Here is a 13,623-nt window from a genome sequence, read left to right on the forward strand (position 1 = left end):
TGGAATCAAGTATTTACTAATGAAAATCCATGAGATCCATCATGTAGTTAAAAATCAGTTATTTCAAGATTTTTGACAAAAATTAGTTTAAAGATTCAATTATATAAATCTGTCTCATTATAGAATCATTACAAGATGGATAGTCTGAACCACACACAAGTAAGGTTGGTCTTTTGTCTCTTCAGAGACAGAATACAAATTAATATTAAAATTGGAGTGTGGCAAGTAAAATACTAATTATTCTTTACTGCCATTCCAAATTAGTTGAAGTATAAAAATCCTTAAGATTCAAGAACTTAGATGCTGGCCAAATATACTTAAATGAATTTAGAAAGGAATAAGTGTAATGCATATTAGGCACACTCTCCCTTTTAAAAATTGCTCTAGTTCCTTAGCATATATGTGCCAAAGTCAAATATCCATTGGCTACGTTTTTTAAGGTGATAATAGCTCAGAATATTTTTAATTCAGTATGATTAATAGTATCATGAATAAGATTCTATTAAAATGTTCCACAGGCCCAATGGTCCCCTTACATAAGCCAGCTTTTGGCCATGGGGCTGAAGTGTGATTTGTCGCTTTACATTGTAGGATTTCTTTTTTTTTTTTTTTTAAAGATTTTATTTATTTATTTGACAGAGAGAGAGACAGAGAGAGAGGGAATACAAGCAGGGGGAATGGGAGAGGGAGAAGCAGGCTCCCCGCTGAGCTGGGAGCCCGATGTGGGGCTCGATGTGGGGCTCAATGTGGGGCTCGATCCCAGGACCCTGGGATCATGACCTGAGCCAAAGGCAGACGCTTAACGACTGAGCCACCCAGGCGCCCCTACATTGTAGGATTTCTTTCATCTGAGTCAGTATGAAAGTGATTGAGTTAAAAACTGAAAAACCTGGTAAATACTAAGTATGTTAAGTGAATTTATGAATTTATTTAGTACATTTGCACAAAAATTTCTTTTCCCTGAGCTACCCTTCTCTATTTATGAGCCCTTGAAAATATAACCCCTAGGATTTTAAAATTTATTGAAGCCTCCAAACTCCCAGCACTAGATGTTATATATATGAAACAGTAAAAACAAACTGATTTCAAAATGACCAAGGTTTGGGGGATCTGATAACTCAGCCAATGTTTTCAGGAACAACTGGAGAGTAAAGAAATCTCGCTCACTTTTGCAAACATGCCAGACTACTCACAGCTGTCTTTTTAGTACAGGCTTTGTTACAACTGCACAAAGCATTCACTTCACTGACTCGGCACGAATGCTTCAATATTTCTGTGTATTCATATACCTGCTCAGAAAATAAAACACACTGCTTTTGTTCTTTGCAACTGAGATTGTGGAGGATATTTGCCCTCAAGTTTGATTGCTTGAGCTTTTGGAACATGAAAGACTACTCTGCCAGCTCGTAAAAAGACAGGTTTGAATTAATTATTTTCAATAATATGTAAGCAAATAAAATCCCCTTGGTGGCAACTCACATTGCATTAGAATTTGAGTGATACTTCGGCATCTCTGTTTTCTCTTCTCTTTCAAATAATTGCACAGTTCTCTTGCTCTCTCTAATATAAACTGGGTGTGTAATGTCTTTCTTTTGAGTCCCTGAGTATCATTAATGAGATACCAAGTTGTATAGCAGAGTAACAAAACTTGTGATACTATGAGTCTTACACAATATTACCTCAGCTACAAGAGGTGTTTGTGTGTGTTTTTAAGTTGTTTTTGTCTAGTATTTTAAATGTTTTCAGCAAATTGTGTAATATGAAAAGGTTCAATAAAATGTTGAAATAAAAGCAAGTATTTTTTATGCTAGAGGACTACAGGGGCTCCTGGTAAAAGAGATGTTGTATTTTTGTAGGTAGAAATGAAGATCAGGAAATATATATGAAGTTAAACTTTTTTCCCCCACCATTTAAAACAGTCCTTCTGATGTAACTGTGATGTGGCTCACAAAACAAGTCACCTACTTTCTAAAATAAGGTTTCATGTGCATTATATTTTGTAAAAGTCTTCCACATTCCCGTATTTGCTCCTTACAACAGCCCTCAGGCATTTTCTGAGTAGTTTTGTTTAGGGAAGAAACAGGTAACAGGGAGGTTGTGACTTGTCCAGTGTTAAGTAACTAGGGGAATGATGACAGGAAGATGGCAATTAGGCAGTTCCAAACTTCTGTCTGTCCATAGAAACTTAGAAAAAAACAACCAGAAAGTCAGAACCAACTTTGTCAGAACTCTAGAAAACAAGTTTACAGCAACCAAGTGAATGCAGAATCAAGAAAAAAGGCAACTTAATGGTAGGAAAACTTCGTGGGGTTTTTACTTGCCTTTTGCCCAGCTGCCTTCCTGGCATCTGTGGTATTCCACGTGCCATTGTAGGACATGGTCCTTGGCTCTGGAAGGAATAGAGGAGACATTATTTGCAAGTGAGTGTGTTTATGTGTACTAACCTCTCTAGGGGCTACCTGAAAAACTAATGCAAAGTGCTCATCTGTTTTCCCTAACTGGAGCTCCACTCAGGCCAGAAAAATGGTAGGCATTGCTTGAATACATTGTAAGATGATCAGAAAAACCTCAGCCACTTAGGGCAAAGAATGACGGTCAGGACATGCAAGAGCCCATCTAAAGCCAGGGAGGAAAAGCCAGGAAGAGAGGAGTTGCTTTGGGGAATCGGTATTCAAAAGTCATCATGTGTATTAGGGAATTTAGAAAGCCACGCACATGCTCGGGACAGGATGCATGCTCAGAAGAGAACTGAGAAGAACCTCAGCGTTAACCACTAGCTGATCTTTAAGCTCAGTGCAAGCAGGAAGGAAGGGTGAGGCAGAGTTGTAAAGGACCTGGCTAGGGATTAAAGGGGTGCTCCAACACAGCCAGTCCACAAAGTAAAGCAACTAACTAAAGCCAGAAATCAAACCTAGTCTTATATCTAGTTCAGTGTCCCACCATAATGGGACCCCTCAAAGATGCTCTAATAATATCTGCTCTTCAGGAAAAGAATAATAGCTTACATTTTCAAGCACTTATATAATGGCCAGATCATTAATAACTTAAATGTGTTATCTCATTAATTCCCTACAGCAACTCATAAAATAGGTTTACAGTATCCTCATTTTATAAATGTAGGAACTGTAGCTGGGAGGTTAAAAGCTTTGTCTAACAGAGATGAAACATAGTAAGAAGAGCTAGGATTGGGCCCAGGACTTGCTCAATTCTTGCCTCCTTGGCTGGTCACCAGGCCAAAGTTCGCCTTGCTTTAAATAGTGACATCCAACAGAAGGACCAAAGGACACCACTGTTCTAATTGATGAATTACTTCTCAGCTTAATCTGTCCTGGGTCTACAATGGAAGAACTCTTTGGGAGATCCTCCCAAATCCACACCGTTGGAAACATCTTCTCCCTTTCTCTTTGAGCATCCATAGCCTCCTAATTCTTTCTGTAACAGATGGACTTTCTACCTTGTAGTTCTATGTGAGCATCTCTTAAGTTCTCTAACTTTATACTAGACACCATATTTCCTCCCCCCACTCTCACTACACATACATAGACATAGACATAATAAATTACACAGACATAGTAGATGTTGAATGAATAAATGAATTATAAAATTGTGTACCCAACCTTGTCTATATATTTTGAAACATTCCTTTTTAGCTTAGAATTTCAACACAGAGTGACCTTTGGAAATCATCTTGACTAAAACTCTCATTTCACAAATGTGTAAATTGGGTCCTTGAGATGTTTAGTGACTTTACAAAGGTCACAGAATAACAGAGCTGGTGCTGTAACCCAGATCTTCTCAATCCCAGACTTGTCTATTTCTCCTATGTCACCTGCCTCTTCCATTCATCATCTCCTTCTTTCTAGCTACACATTACCTATACAAATATGTACCTGAAACTCAGCTCTGTGGCACTTGATAGACCCTACTTTCAAAAAATGTATATATGACTTGCACATTCCTTATCTTATTTGTTACTTTTTCATTCCATCTTTTGTCCCTGTCACTGGCTCCAATTTCTAAACCTCATCTTAGAATTTTCCTGACTCTTCTAAGGCCTTACTTTTTTGTGCCAAGGACATATATATCATGCACTACCATTGTTTCAGTTGACTTCTCAACATTCTTCTTTAGCCCTGATTTTTCTCTAAACTCCAAACACATATCTCTAATTATTTCATGCACTTTGGCACTTGTGTTCCTCACTATTGCCTCAAATTCAATATATTGAAAGCTAAATTCATTCTATTTTGCAAATTGGTTCCCTCCTCTTAATAATGTTAGCATTTTCCCAAACATAGGCAATCAATTTGAAATTATCTTCAATTTCTCCCCAGATATTTCATAGTCAATCAATTATCAAAGCCTATCAAAAAGATCATGGCTTGGAGCCTGGATCACCTGGCTTTGAATTCTGGTTCCATGGCATACTAATCGTCTCTCTCAGCCTCAGTTTCCTCCCCTGTGAAATGAAAATGAGGCCTATCTCACTGAAGTTCAAATGAAATCGTGTCTGTAAATAACCTGCAGTATTGAAAGTGTTCCCCTTTTCAATCTCCTTTTGACCTCTGGAGTTTAAGTTCTCATTATCTCACAAATGAATAATAGGTTTTCCCTATAGCCCTTACTCTTTGTAACTATCCTTTTATTGACATTGTTTCCCTGCTCAGTTGCTTTCATTAACCACCCAATGCCCTTAAAATTGGTTCCTACTACCCATCCACGTGCTTATGCCTGCCCAGGGGCTTGCCATCTCTTCCCGGGCTACCTCTGACCGCTCACATAATCACGGCACCTGGGGGGCTCCCATTTCTGTCTTTGCATCTCTGCTTGGTCTCTGCTCCAAGATTGTAACCTCTCATCTTACCTACAAATCCTATCTCTGGGATTCCTAACTCAAATCCTAAGGCACACCAAGGCCCAAGGTTCCTTGAGCACATTTTCTATGCTAAGTGCCCTGATATAGCAGGAGAGAAGAGTGAATGAGACATCATCGCATGCACAAGGAACTTCTGGCCAGCCTTCTGCATAGCCAAGTCTTCTTTCCTCCTTTGAAGTCTTACAGAAATAATCACCTTTATCATATCTTTTGGCAGGTAACAGGTGTTTCTTATTTAACAACTATGTTTATTATTGTTTCAACAAAACTGTAATCTCCATCATAATAATGGCTAAATTTTACTGAGTGTTGGGTCCATAGGGGAGAATAACTTTTCCCTTCTTCCCTTCTAGATTCTTTGGCTGGTCTAATAATTAAATTGGCATGAGACAGACTAACAGGAAGAAAACAAATTTAATTTTATATGTATAGGAGCCCATAAAAATATGAGACCCAAAGAAGTGACCAAAGCAGGCATCTTTTATACCTTTTAGACAGGGAAACAATAAATCTGTGAAGAATTCACAAAACAAAGACATTTGCACATGGGGTAGTAAATTAGTGAAGAAACAGGTTTGTTTATACATATCTCTTGGACCTAAATTCCCTATCTCTGGTGATAAGGATGCCTACTACCCTCCTGAAGGGTACTTTCACACGGGAGATTTATTTCCTGTCCTCAGGTGCACAAAGGAGGGTCAGAGCGTCCTTCTTGCACTGACTGTTTCTTAAGTAACTATAATTCAAAGTACTCAATATGCCAAAGTGGCATATTTTGGAGGGCATATTCTGCTCCCCTTCAGATGTGTGCTACACACTGTACTAAATGCTTTACAAATATTATTTATTATTTATAAATTTTATAAACATTATTATTTAATATTTATGGAGACCTCATGAGGGTTATTGCCCTCATTTTATTTTATATATTACTATATAATCATTAAATTATAATATAATAATTCTAATAATTACATAATTATTAACATTCTATAATTATATTACTATATTAATAATATAATTATCAATAATATTACTGTATATTATCTTATTTTTTTAAAACTATGCTCTATACCCAGTGTTGGGCTCGAACTCATGACCCTGAGATCAAGAATCACATGCTCTACCTATGGAGTCAACTAGGCACCCCTGTTATCTCATTTTAAATAAAAGAAAACTGAAGCTTAAAAATATTCATGACTTGATGAAAGTCACATACCTAGCAAGCATCTGAAATAGCAGAACCTCCAGCAGGCTAATTACAGACTTTTACTCATATTACCTCCCAAACAGCCTTCTTAAGGTTCGAAATAAATTCACCACTCCATTCTGCTCCAGCACCTAGAACATTTTTGGGTACATCTAAGTATTGAAAAATACAAACTGTATTTACTATAAGCAAATAGCTTGTTAAAATCATGATTTACAACATAGAAGAGGCCCTTTTGATAATCTCATATTCTCATATCTAGGAAATAAGTTTGGAACTCCTATAACTGCCAGCCTGAAATCCAACTCCTGAGGCTGGAGCCTATCTACAGAGCTATCTTGCGGAATGGCTCAGAGCCTCAGAACAAACCTAGACTGTTAAGACTACTTAGAGAATCTCTTTACCCCCAAATCAGATTCTACTGGAATCTGACTGAAACTGTTTTTAAACAAAAATATAAACGGTGTTGAACAAAGCCTGTATTTGCCTGTTACGAAATCTTGTTCATCTGAGCTAACCCGTTGACGGGAAAATTTTCCATGCCTCCCTCCAGCACCCAGTGCTCACGGAAATTATGTGTTTGAAATGCCAACTTCTTTAAATTACTGATGTAGTCGCAAGACTCCTGCATCCAACAATGGAAATGTAGGGCCCCAAGGACATTTTATGTCTTTAAAAAGACCTGTGATGTGCCGCAACTAGTGAGCAGATGACTTCTTTGGGCTAGCTGAAGTCATTCTGAGCCAGACAGAAAACATGGCCTGGATCTTGGGGAAAAGATAAACTGGGCATCACCAAGCTTTGGATAATAGAAGAGATTCATTCTCAGTTACAACATTTGCCATAATTCCTACTGAAAAGTCCATAACAATGACATCATTCCCAGTCTTTTATAACCAAAGGCCAAAGTAAACAGAAAATTTGTCTGTTTTATACTTTGGATGTAGCATTTTCTTGAATTACATCCTGAAGCTAAATTAAGTTCTTTCCCAGGGAACAAAAATACTCTGTTGATGATGGCTCTGTAAAAATATCTAACCCCACTTAAAATAAAATCAGAATATTTACAGTGACATGTATCTATGTACACAGTGTAGCCAAAGAGGGCAACATTTGATAACTTTGCTGATTTTTATTCTTTATTTAAATATTCATCTTCAGGGGTGCCTTGGTGGCTCAGTCAGTTAAGCGTCTGCCTTTGTCTCGGGTCATGATCCCAGGGTCCTGGGATCGAGCCCCACATCAGGCTCCCTGCTCAGCAGGGAGTCTGCTTCTCTCCCTCCCTCTGCCTGCTGCTTCCCCTATTTGTACTCTCTTCTCTCTGTCAAATAAATAAATAAAATCTTTTAAAAAATGAAATAAATAAATAAATATTCACCTTCAAAAGATAAGGTAAAAACAAGCCACAGACTGGGAGAAAATATGTCCTTAACAAGTATCTGATTAAGGACTTGTATCTAAAATACACAAAGAACATTTAAAACTCAATAATAAAAAAAGTAAACAACTCACTTAAGAGTAATTAAAAGTAAAAAAAAGTAAAAGTAATTAATAATTGGGCAAAAGATCTGGAGAGATTCACAGACGTCTCATAGATTGACAAACAAGACATATAGATAGCAAAAAAAGCATATAAAAAATGCTAAACATCATAGGTCATTAGAGATTGCAAACTAAAACAGTAAGATAATACTATGTAACTATTAGAAGAGCTAAAATCCAAATCACTAACAATACTGAATGCTGGTGTGGTTGTAGAACAACAGGAACTCTCGTTCATTGCTGGTGGGAATGTGTTCTTACACAACTAAACATACTTGTACCATACAGTCAAGGAATAAAGCTGCTAGATATTTACCCAACTGAGATGAAAACCTATGTCCACAGAAGCACCTGCACACAAATGTTTATAGAGGTTTTACTCATAGTTGCCAAAAATTGGAAGCAATAGAAATGTTCTTCAGGGCGCCTGGGTGGCTCAGTTGGTTAAGCGACTGCCTTCAGCTCAGGTCATGATCCCAGGGTCCTGGGATCGAGTCCCGCATCGGGCTCCCTGCTCTGCGGGGAGCCTGCTTCTCCCTCTCCCACTCCCCCTGCTTGTGTTCCCTCTCTCGCTGGTCTCTCTCTGTCAAATAAATAAATAAATAAAATCTTTAAAAAAAAAAAAAAAAGAAATGTTCTTCAATAAGTGAATGGATAAACAAACTGTGATATATCCATACCACAGAATATGATTCAGGATAAAAATAAATGAGGTAATAAGACACAAAAAGACAATGAAGAGACTTAGATGTTTGTTGTTAAGTGAAAGAAACCAGTCTGAAAGACTACATACTATATGATTGAAACGATATGACATCCTAAAAAGGCAAAACTGCAGAGACACTAAAAGGATCAGTGGTTTCCAGAGGACGGAGAATGGAGGAGAGGGAGGGATGAATAGGTGGAGAACAGGGGATTTTTAAAGCAGTGAAATTATTCTGTATGATACTGTAATGGTGGATGCATTACGTTATGTATTTGTCGAAACCTACAAGCTGTACAACACGAAAAGCAAAAGTTAATGTAAAATATGGACTTTAGTTAATAGTAATGCATCAATATCAGTTCATTAATTATATCAAATGTGCCACACTTATGCAAGTTAACAGGGGAAATTGTGGCAGAGAGGAAGAGAAGTATATGAGAAGCCTCTCTACCACTTGCTCATTTTTTTGATAAACCTAAAACTGTTGTTTAAAAAAGTCTTTTAATTAAAAAAATACAAATAGTTGCCTTTTATCCCTCAAAGTGCTTTCTCTAATGTTAATATTTTATATAACCATGGTAAAATTAACAAGAACAGATAATTAACATTGGAAATGTGTTATTAACTAAACTACAGACTTTATTTGAATTCCACCATTTTTTTCCACTAATGTCCTTTTCCTGCTCCAGGATACTATCCAGTGTTTCACAGTGCATTTAGTTGTAAAAATTTTAGTCTTTCTTTCTTTCTTTCTTTTTTTTTTTTTTTTTTGTCTTTATGATCTTGACACTTTTGAAGAGTACTGATCAGTTATTTTGTAGTTTGTCCCTTAACTTGGATTGGTCTTATGTTTTCTCATGATTGAAATGAGGTCGTGAGTTTTTGGCAAGAATCTCATAAAAAATGGTACTGTGCCTTTCTTCTTATCAAGGGATTTATGTCACCATGTCTTATTACTGGTGGTGTTATCCTTATTTACTTGATTCAGATGGTGTCTGCTGAGTTTCTCCTCTGTAAAGTTACTATATTTTCCTTTGTATTTAATGTAAGTATCTTGAGAGAGATAACTTTGAAACTATGCAAATTCTATTTACTCTGAGATTTTTTACTCGCTAATTTTAATATTCAATGGTGTATCCTGCCTACAAAAATTGTTACTATGATATGTACCCAGCAGTGATTCTATTTCTACATTTCCTTTTAAATTTATTAATTGGAAAATTGTAAGTGTAATCTTTTCTTCTTAGTTGTTTATTTATACCAGAATAAATTCATGCATAGAAGGGCACGTTTAATTGTTGAGTCAAAAGTCACAAAAAACATATGACATTATGAATATCTATGCAACAAATAACAGAAACCACCTTTATAAAGCAAAAAGTAGTAAAAAAAAATGTAGTCAAGATGCAAAAAAAACAGATATAGCTAATGATACCAAATTTTAACATGTCATTCTCAGTATGCTACAGATAAAGTGAACAAAATAAGTATTGATGTTAAAGATCTAAACAACATAGACAATCATGCAGATTTTATGGATATATATCAAATGTTATATCCTGATACTAGAGAATAGATCTTCTAAATATACCATTGGAGCAAAATATATTGATTGAATGTTTACAAAATACTGATCATATATTAGGTTACAAAGTCAACGTCTGTAAATTCTATAATGTAGAAATATTATAAACAATATTTTCTAACCACCATGCAATAAAACTAGAAATTATTTTTAAAAAGTTTTAAAGACCCTTTCACCTAAAATTAATAAAATTTTCTACTAAATAGCTCTGGGTAAAAGAGGAAATAAAATCTGAAATAATAACAAAATACCAAATATCAAAATCTATGGGATACATTTAAAACAGCGGCAGAGGAAAATTCATAGTTCTACATACTTCTATCAATTAAATCAAAGAATTAAAATAAAATAAAATTTCAAGCTTAAAAAAACAAAGTAAATGAAAAGAAAGCATTAAAGGGAAATCATAATTTAGATAAAGCAAAATATTCGAGGTAGAGAAAAGAAATAGTTTAGATAGAATTTTGAGATTAACAAAATAGACAAACTACAAGAAAATTTGAACAAGAAGCAAAAGGTGAAGCACAAATATACAAAATAAGAAATAAAAGGCTAAGAGTGATATGGAGAAACTTTTAGAAAGTACAAGAGGCCAGTTTGCAGGGTTCTATGCAAATATATTTGAAAACCTACATAAACTGAATAACTAGTGAAATACAGATTAACAAAAGCAACAGTGTTTGAAAATGGAAACTTAAGCCGACTAATTTTAGTAGAGGAAACTGAAAAGGTATCAAGCAACTATCCCACAGAAGCACAGGCAGATGGCTTCACAAACGAATTCTAAGAAATGCTGCTCTAAGACCAGAGGTAGTCACAATGCTCCATAAATTGTTCCAGAGCACTAAAGGTGAAGGAAAACTTCCTAATTATTTTTATGTAACAGATATAACTGAACCTGATAGTACAAAAAATTATAAACCAATACCACTTATGAATATTGACACAAAATATTTAATAAAATATTAGCAGAGGATAAAACACCACGTGAAAGAAATAGCATGCCATGATCAAGTGGAATTTATTACATGAATGCAGGATTGTTCAGTATTAGAAAACCATTAACATAATACACCCTATTAATAAATCTAAGGAATAAAACATGCGATTATCTCCATTCATGTTGAAAAATCCTTTGACAGAAATCAAGACCCATTTCTAACAACAACAACAACAAAAAAAAAACACAAGAAAAAAGGACTTGATGGATACTCTCTTAACATGATTAAATATATAAAACCAAGTTAAACTTAATAAATAAACCCTAGAGATATTTCCACTCAGATTAAGAACAAGGCAAAAATGCCCACAATCTTGACCCCATTCTACCTTGTACTGCTGCTATTAGCCGATGCAAAAAGACAAGAGAAATCAATTAGAGACATAAAAATTGGTTTAAAGGACCTAAAACTATCCCTATTTGCAGATGAAATTTTTGTTTGCCTAGAAAACCCTAACATATCAATAATAAAACTTAAAAATTTTAATAAGGTATTCAGTTCGATAAAAATTAATATACAGAAATTATTTACCTTTATACATTCAAATAATAGGACATAATGACAGGGAGAAAAATCCCTCTTTCAATAGCAACAAAGAAGATTAAATACTTAAGAACAAAATTAACAAAAAATATGCAAAAGAAAAATTTTTTAAAGAAAAATTTTAAACCACTCCTGAAAGATACAAAGGTATATTTGAAGAAATGGAAAGATTTCTGTTCTTGGATAGGATGACTCAACATTGTAAAGATGTCAGTTCTTCCTAAATGATTTCTAAAGGTGATGCAATCCCAATAAAAATACCTACAAGATTTTATGGAGCTTGACAAGTTAATACTAAAGTTCATATGAAAAAAATTTGCAAACCAAGACAAAACCAAAATGGAAAACTCTGAGGGAATGTCACCTCACTAAACATTAAAATATATTGTAATATATCTGTAACTAAAACAATGTAGGGCCAGAGCAGTAATAGAGAAGCAGAATATATAAAGTCCAGAAATAGATCCAAGTGCATATGAAAATTTAGCATAAGATAAAGGTGGCATCGCATATTACTGCAGGGAGGGGGGAGATACTCTTCAAATAAAATGTGCTGGACAATAGTTTTGCTGCTTGAAAAAAAAAGTTAAATACATACCTCGGAGATTCTCAAGAATAAACTCTAAATGAATCAAAAATCTAAATGTAAAAAAGAAAAAAAGGATAAAGGAAGAATCAAACAGTATAAGTACTTAAAAAAAAAAAACACTGGTGAATTTCTTTATAACCTGGGTGTGGGAAAAGTTCTCTAAATATGATTAAAAATCCAGGCCATAAATTTAAGGTTAATAAATGTGACTAAATAAAAAGTTTTAAACCTACATAGCAAATAAACAAAAAAACCCATAAACAGGTTCAAAACACTAGAAGAAAATATTGGCAACATAAAGCTGCTATCCCAAATATATGAAAGACTCAAGAATGGATGGAATGGGGCGCCTGGGTGGCGCAGTCGGTTAAGCCACCAACTCTTGATTTTGGGTCAGGTCACGATCTCAGGGTGGTGAAATCAAGCCCCACATCGGTCTCTGCACTCAGCACAGAGTCTGCTTGAGATTCTCTCTCCCTCTCCCTCTGCCTCCCCCTCTGCCCCTTCCCCCTGCTTGTGAGCTCTTTCTCTCTCTAAAATAAATAAATAAATAAAATCATTAAAAAAGGGTATAAGAATGGCCTTTAAGTATGGATAAAATTTTGACCTTCACTCATAGTTACTGATACACAAATTAAAACTACACTGAGATACTATTTCTCACACATGAAGTTAAGGAAAATTAAAAAGTGTGACATCTTTTAGCTGGATAATGAGGAAACAGACACTCAGGTGCATTTCTGGTAGATATACAACTGGTACAACCCTTTTAGAATAGAATTTGGCAATGGCTAACAAAAAAGAGATACGCATTTTCTATTTGACTCAGGGATCTCTTGTCATCCTGGCTTCAAAAAAGAAGAGAGGGCGCCTGGGTGGCTCAGCTGGTTAAGCGACTGCCTTCGGCTCAGGTCATGATCCTGGAGTCTCTGGATCGAGTCCCGCATCCGGCTCCCTGCTCGGCGGGGAGCCTGCTTCTCCCTCTGACCCTCCCCCCTCTCATGCTCTCTGTCTTTCATTATCTCTATCTCAAATAAATAAATAAAAATCTCTAAAAAAAAAAAAAAAAAGAAGAGAAAAATGAACTGGGGCATCATTTGTATAAAAAAAGGAAATGTTTTTCCTAAAATCCCCCAAAGACTTTTCCTATTACTCACTGGCTCCAAATGCGTCAAATGGTGACTCCTTACTCCAAGGAATTTGGAGAGGCAGGAAGTACTGTTAATTGGGTCCACTGGCACTCCGAGTCTGGTTAGTAGGAGTTGTTATTGAGGGAAAGGGGGAGACGGTGAATTGGGGAGGCAGCTAGGAGTGCCTGCCACAGCTGTGCATATTTTTCCAGGGTGCTCATCGTCTTTTGATAGCCTTCTTGTATTTGTGGAATGTCCCACATTCTGAATCCCATCTCTCCAAGATAGAAGCCATTTCTCACTTTTCCAGGATCCCTTGCATCTAAGACAGAGGCATGTGACCTAGAATCTGTAGTCAATGTGCCTGTGTGAAATTTCAGATCAGAAGATGAAAGAGTACCAGAAAAATCCATCTTTACGTAAGTAAGGATATAGCCAAAA

The sequence above is a fragment of the Mirounga angustirostris genome, unplaced genomic scaffold, assembly GCF_029215605.1.
Source record: "Mirounga angustirostris isolate CCGP_5_RB_7025 unplaced genomic scaffold, mMirAng1.0.hap1 SCAF_7, whole genome shotgun sequence".
Classification (NCBI taxonomy): Eukaryota; Metazoa; Chordata; class Mammalia; order Carnivora; family Phocidae; genus Mirounga; species Mirounga angustirostris.